We start from the raw sequence: 7,482 nt of genomic DNA on the forward strand, positions 1-7,482 counted from the left end.
ATGACCCATTCTGTGGAAATTACAATTGATAAAATTCTTATGGAAATGATAAAGGAAAAACTTAGCTAAGAAAATCTTGAAGACAATGAATAGAGTGGGAGGACTTACTCTACCTGACATCAAGTATTATAGCATCACAATAGAGGAGGTTCATCAAGAGGATAAACAAGAAAATCAACGGAACCAAGTGGTAAGTTCAGATACAAGCTGCTCATATAGGGACTCACGTATAGACGTCTGATTTACAAGGAAACACTGAGGAGGAGTGGGAAAATGAAAGACTTTTCAAAAAACCATGTTGGGTAAATTGGCTGTCTTCATGAAGAAGACAATGACTCGCCAACCCTAACTCACACCATCCACAGAAAACCTTATCAGGCAGATTGTAGTTCTAAACGTCAAAAGTGAGAGAATTTAAAGGGACATAAAGAGGAAGGAGCAATGCCCCTGTATCAGGAAAAAGCATGTATTGATACCTGCAGGGATGAGTGGGCACGGAAAAGTTTCAGAACCACATGAAGATTTGGGAATCTTAAAAATCAGAGCAGAGGTAGTAGAGGTAGGCAAGACCAAGGTTATACAGTCTTTTTGGTCTTCCTAAGAGTGTGTCGGATTTTTTAATGGAGGATAAACATGATCCCACTTACATGTAGAAGTATCACTTGTGATGCAGGACAAGGGCAGTGAACCAGAGTAAAAAGATCTTATGGTAACATAGTAGAGAAGTGACTAAAAACTTAACAGAAGTGGTGGAAGTGAAATCAAGATGAAATGTTTTGGAAATCATTTTAGATGGTAGAAATGGTCTCATTTTGAAACTCCTGAGGAGTGAGGTCTATGATTTGGTCATCTCTGTTTCCCTAGAATGTAGCATATTATCTGGCTCATGGAGGTTTTCCAATAACTGCTTGCTCATTGAATGAGTAAATCTAGGCCATAGCTTACAGGGGTATAGCTCAGAGAGACAGGGAGGACATTTGGTTTTCTGCTGAGAAAAAAGTGCTTTCATGAATATGCAAGATAAATACTGAGAAGGATAATAGCTTTGTTTACTTAACCAGAAAGAAGATGGGCAGTATTAACTGGGAATGGTTCTCTGCTGAGCATTCTGTTATTTGGTGCCTGGAGCAACAAAGGAAGACAGTTGGCTAAACTTACCCAATGCCTTCTTTGGGGGCATGCGAATGAGAGAGAATGACTGAACCTGGGCTGAGGACACTTTGCATCTCTCCCCAGACATGGATCAGTGTGTGAAGTGTCCAGATCATCAGTATTCCAACAGAGGGTGAGATTGCTGCCTCAAAAAAGCTGTGACCTTTCTGGTTTATGATGACCCCTTGGGGATGGCCCTGGCCTGCACAGCTCTCTGCTTTTCTGTCCTCACAGCTGTGGTCCTGGGGGTCTTTCTGAAGCACCAAGACACTCCCATAGTCAAGGCCAATAATCGGACTCTCAGCTACATCCTGCTCATCTCCCTCACCCTCTGCTTCCTCTGCTCCTTACTCTTCATTGGTCGTCCCAAGACAGCCACCTGCAGTATTCATCAAATCACATTTGGAGTTGTATTTACTGTGGCTGTTTCCAGTGTCTTGGCCAAAACTATGACTGTGCTGTGGCCTTCAAGGTCACTGCACCAGGGAAAAGGACGAGGCAATGGTTGGTGTCAGGGGCACCTAACTTCATCATTCCCATCTGCTCCTTTATCCAGCTGAGTCTCTGTGGAATCTGGCTGGGAACCTCTCCTCCCTTCATTGACAGAGATGCACACTCTGAACACCGCCACATCTTCGTCGTGTGCAACAAGGGCTAGGTCACTGCTTTCTACTGTGTCCTGGGATACCTGGGCTCCTTGGCCCTGGGCAGCTTCACTGTGGCTTTCCTGGCCCGGTACCTGCCTGACACTTTTAATGAAGCCAAGATCCTGACGTTCAGCGTGCCGGTGTTCTGCAGAGTCTGGGTCACCTTCCTGCCCGTCTACCACAGCACCAAGGGCAAGGTCATGGTGGCCGTGGAGGTCTTCTCCATCTTGGCATCCAGTGTGGGGCTATTAGGCTGCATCTTTGCTCCCAAGTGCTAACTTAGTTTCCTAAGGCCAGAGAGAAACACATCAAATGTGTTAACGAATAAAACACATTCAGCGAGAAAATAATCGAAATGTAAGTTATTTTTATAGGTCACAAGAACTTGCATACACTTGAAAAATAAACTACCACATTTTTGCAGATCCACTTTAAGTACCAACTAAATTTACCTTACATCTCCACTTAATTTTTTGCTTTACGTTTCTTTTGGCTTTGTACAATTTTCCTCGGGCATTCAAATGAACAAATACAAAAACATTCATACTAATTCTCCTCTAAAATTATGTGTGAAAGATTGCGAAAATGGCCACACATTAGTCTTCTCCCACTGTCTGTTTGGTCGTAGCATCCCACGTTGACTCTGGGTAGACTTGGCCTTGTAACTTGCTTTGGCCAATGAGACATTAACAAATGACATAAACAAAGGCATAAAAACCACTTGCTCATTGTTGCTACTTGTCCTTCTCTGGCTGCCCTTGGGAAGCCTGAGGCCATCAATATGTGAATGAGTCTAGATAGACTGCACATCTCCATTACTCCAGGTGACTCTAAGTCAACAATCAGATATGTGAGTAAGGCCGTCCTAGACCAGCCAAAACCAGCTGAGCCACCAATAGGTCCAGATCAAAATAACTGCCCAGTTAGCCCACAGAATCTTGAGAAAAAATAAACTATTCTTATTTGAAGCCACCAAATTTTAGGTTGGTTTGTTATACAGCAGAAGCTAACTGATACATTATGCTACCATTTATATATGTCCTCTCATTATTTGTGTAATTATCACAGATTTCTATTTCTTTATCCAATATCGTAGACTGGAATATTTTTCTATAGATTAAGTCTCTGAAAGAAAATCAGAGACCATATCACGTTCCATTTTACTTTTTCTCCTTCCTCTTTTCAACCAGACATCTTTAAGCATATATATTAAGAATATCTTCACTAATTTTAAGATTATGGATATTCTTCTATATTGTCATCCACCACTGTTATATGCGGGGGATTTTTACTTTTAATTTTAGCCCTATAATCCATTTGAAATGATTTACTTGTGAATAATCATAGTTGATGGTCCAGTGTTTTATTTTACAAATGGATATCTTTTAGTCTATAAAACAAACACCACATCATTTTAAAAGTTGATTTGAAGCGCATGGAATCTGAATAATATTTGGAAAATTGATATCTTTGAAACACTGTTTTCAATCACAAGTATAGTATATCTCTCCATTTAATCAGAGCTTTTACACGCGTTGTATCTCTTTATAATCTTCTTCATATAACTAATGTGTAGTTCCAATTATTTTAATTACTCATCTTAAACAATTCATTGCTCTTAGGAATGGAATAATTGTTTACATGTTTAAACTAATTCTTGCTCATGTAACAGTAGTTTCGATGTTTCATATAAGAATCTAGCTTAATTATACATTACTGCACCTATATACCAGTTCTAAATTTTATAAGTTATGTCCCACTAAAATAATAGATTTTCTCTTCTTCTCTAATATTATTTACCTCTTATTCTTTTGATTCTCATTTTTTCATGACTGTGCTCTCCATTGCCACACTGAATCACAGTAGTGTTTGCCAGGAGCATTTTCCTCTTCTTAAGTTTAGGGTAAACATCAGATAAATTCCTTGTCAGGGCAGAGCAGGCATCTAAGGGAGAAAAAGTAAAAACGTGAAGGGGAATCATTTCTGCCTGGAAATCAACAGACTTGCTTCTCTTGGCTGTTTGGAGCTATAGATCTTATGACAATGTGGCCAGCTGAGAATCAGAGGATCTTTCTCTAGTCCAAGGAATTAATCTTGGTCAAATCTCTCAACCTCTTTAGACCTCAGTTTCTTCACCTGTAACATGAAGTGTTGGATGAGTCTTTTTGAGTTCTGAAATCCAGTGACAACAAGATACCCTTCACCCACATGCACTTGACAAAGACCAGGGAGAATTTTTAGTTGTCTTCTTCTGCATCAACATTATTATCCAAATCACCCCTTAAAGACATATCAAATGTCTACTTTCGCATTACACTGATAAAACAGGTTCTATGCCAAATCACTGTTCATTGGGATAACAAATCTATAGTTAATTGTTTAGAGGTAAGTATAGGGATGGGCCCTGCTGGAAACAACAATCAATGGGCCAAAAATCTTGCTTTATGTTACAGCAAGGCTGTGGAAACACTCCCTAATACACCAGAATGCTTAAGTACTTAGAAAGTATGAAATAAATGGGAGCCCTGTATCCATGGTTATGAGCTAATAAGGATATGATTTTTAAAATTTTGTTAATGATGACATTTGCGTGCTATGGGGCTGTTCTCTGGTGAGTAAAGAGCAGATGTATTCAAGGCCACTTTCATTCCTTTAATAAATATTTACTCAGTGCCTTCCACTTGCTGCACGCTAGCAGCGATCTACCCTAAGAGCATTTATATTCTAGTAGGGTGACACAGACCATAAACAAAAAGAGAATATTGAGGTGATCAATAAAGTTACATATACATCAAACTTTTTTCATTCTGGACTATTATTCACCCTTTCCCTTCTTTGAATGTTTACCAGAAGTCTAATCATGGACTTGAAAACCCAGAAAGCATGGGTCCCAAGTTTCTTCTCACAACACCCCTGTTTCAAAGACATAGTGTTCATCATCTGAGAGTATGTCTCTTTAAGACTAAGTTCCTAGGAATCAGCATTATTTCATCACTTTCTTGAGAGAACCAATGATATTATGAAGGGGAAAAAAATATCATATGGGATTTATACTTGAAATGATGATTCCACTCTAATTGTGTTATTTAATGTGGTGTGATTTGGGGAAAGTCAGTTACTCCTTCAGAGACAGTGGTAATAATACCCTGAAAAGCATTCCATAGAGATTAAATGAAACAAAGTATGAGAAACTGCTCTGTAAATTGCAAAGCAATCTATTTCAGCTTATTTTTTCTAATAATATTTTCATTTATCCAATCCTTTTTGACTCTAACAAAGCTGCCTAAACTTTTATCATTTATTCAACAATAATAATGGGTCAAAATGGTTGAATATTACAAATTTCATATGGTTCAACTTAATTAATAGGCCATCACAATATTTAATTTGATTATAATTACAGTTAAATTTTTCATGATGCCTTATCATGTGCCAGGCACTTTCTAGGCATCTGACATGTATTCACTCATTTAATCCTCACAACAATGCCATGGAGACAATACTATTAACCTCTATTGTATGGATGAGGAATATTAGGTGTTATATAATTGACCAAGGTCACACTGCTGGTACCCAGGCAGTCCACCTCCAAAATCTCTTTTAGGGATCCATTAGAGGTTGTGGCGCTTACATTGTAAAAGGATCACCTTGGTTCCTGGTTGATGAATGGATCAGAAGGGACTAAGGAAGAAAGCACATGGCTACTGAAATGATCCAGGCAAGCAATTCTGAATACAGGATTTCCTTCCTTTTTAAGGCTGAATAATATTCCATTGTATAGATGTCCCAGATTTTCTTCATCCTTTCACCCACGGGTGCACAATTAGGCAGTTTCCATCTCTTGGTTATTGTGAATAATATTGCAGTACATTTTGTCAAACGATTTCCTGGCACTTTGTGAGTTTGAAAAAATTCTTATACACATTAGTTACTGTAATGAATTACCTTTCTAAATGTCTAAAGTTTAAATATTTGTCATTCTACAGAAATACCTTGCCTAATCATGATTTGTGTCGTTATCAGTTCATGAATTATCTAAGATTTTTGTACAAAAATTGTTATAATGGCTTTTTTTGCATGTATTCAGGAACCTTGCATAATATGGATATTCCCTGATACTTGATTTATAGTAGATTTTTCTATTAAGCCTTTGGGATATGAAGCATCTTCGTAGATGTGAGGCAGACGGCAGAAAAATAATAAAGTGATTGTTATATTTAATTATATCAAAAGAAAACTGTAGTTTTTCTAAATTGTTTTTACACAGCCTTTGCTTATTTGTAAGAGTGACACATATTTTATTAATGAAAATAAAATTCAATAAACAATTTTAACATAAAACAATATCTATTGAGAACTTATATGAAAATTTTAGCTATATGCTGTCACCAATTTCCTCATCTGCAAAATGGAGATAGATAATACCATCTTCCTTATGGGTTGCTGTGAGAATACTCAAAAGTAATGTACGTAAAATGCTTATCAACATGTGGGTTGGAAAGTGATGCCCCATTCATTTTTCCACCGGGATGATGACAGCTTTTTTAATGCTTGAAGTCAGTAGTTTTCAAAATACGTTCTACTCTTGTAAAGTGAATCCTTTTTACAAATTCTTTGTAGAGTTAGATGATCCCTTTGGAATACAAATTCAGGCTTCCGTGTGTGTGTGTGTGTGTGTGTGTGTGTTTATGTATACGCACATCTCTCAAATAATACTCCAAGGCTTATAATGAAAAGCTACCTTCCCCACTCTTGACTCTGGTTCCAAAAACAACTTCTTTAATTTTCTGGTTTAAAATCTATATTTCTAAATTAGCTACTCATACAGCTTTTTCATTGTTCAGCTTTTGACTATTTATAGTTTATTTCTTCTCTGAAAAAATCAACACAAAGCGTTCTTACGTATGTTAAAAACATAATTCCCCTTGCCCAATATAACTATTTAATGAATTAAGATAAATCAAAATTCAATGTCTACTGTTTTATGACATCAGTGTTTACCATTTTATAGCATACGAATCTTATCCAGAAATGTGCTATGTCAGATAGTATGAATACATTTTCTTTCTCACTTTTTCCTTTGACTTTTTAAATGGTAAAATTCTCTTGTTTCTTTGTTGTCTTCCTATGGATTCATCACAGGTTCATCTCTTTCCACCAGAAAATTAAATCTCGTCTCATTAACTTCTGATGCATGAGACAATTCATTGGCTTCAGGTTTTGCTTGGGGACATCCCTCTTGGGCTTGAACATATACACAGTCCCACATATACACAGTATATCTGGAAGGATAGAGGAGGAAAGGATGTTTATCTCTGTGCAAAAGTACCGGGAGACAGTGGGAATATTTGAAGTTTTCTTATACGTGCACCTACGATGTAGGCCTCCCTCCCCCCAGATTTTTAAAATTAAAATAGCATTATATCCTTATCTACTGGCTTGGAATAGCAAGTTGTAGAGAAATGTGAATATATGATCCGATTTTTTAACGAAATTAAGAACAAGAAACGCACAAAAAATTTAGAATTCTAAATATGGTCACATCATTCTATGAGGCTGTGTAAAGGTGGGGAAAGGAATGAAGAACAGCTGTTCAACATCCAGCTACCTGTACAGTCTAGGGGTCCACGGAAAGCCTCGCCTCCAGCCAAGACCCTGGAGCTGATTTCCTCCCCCTGTAAAG

The sequence above is a fragment of the Diceros bicornis genome, assembly GCF_020826845.1.
Source record: "Diceros bicornis minor isolate mBicDic1 chromosome 13 unlocalized genomic scaffold, mDicBic1.mat.cur SUPER_13_unloc_1, whole genome shotgun sequence".
Lineage (NCBI taxonomy): Eukaryota > Metazoa > Chordata > Mammalia > Perissodactyla > Rhinocerotidae > Diceros > Diceros bicornis.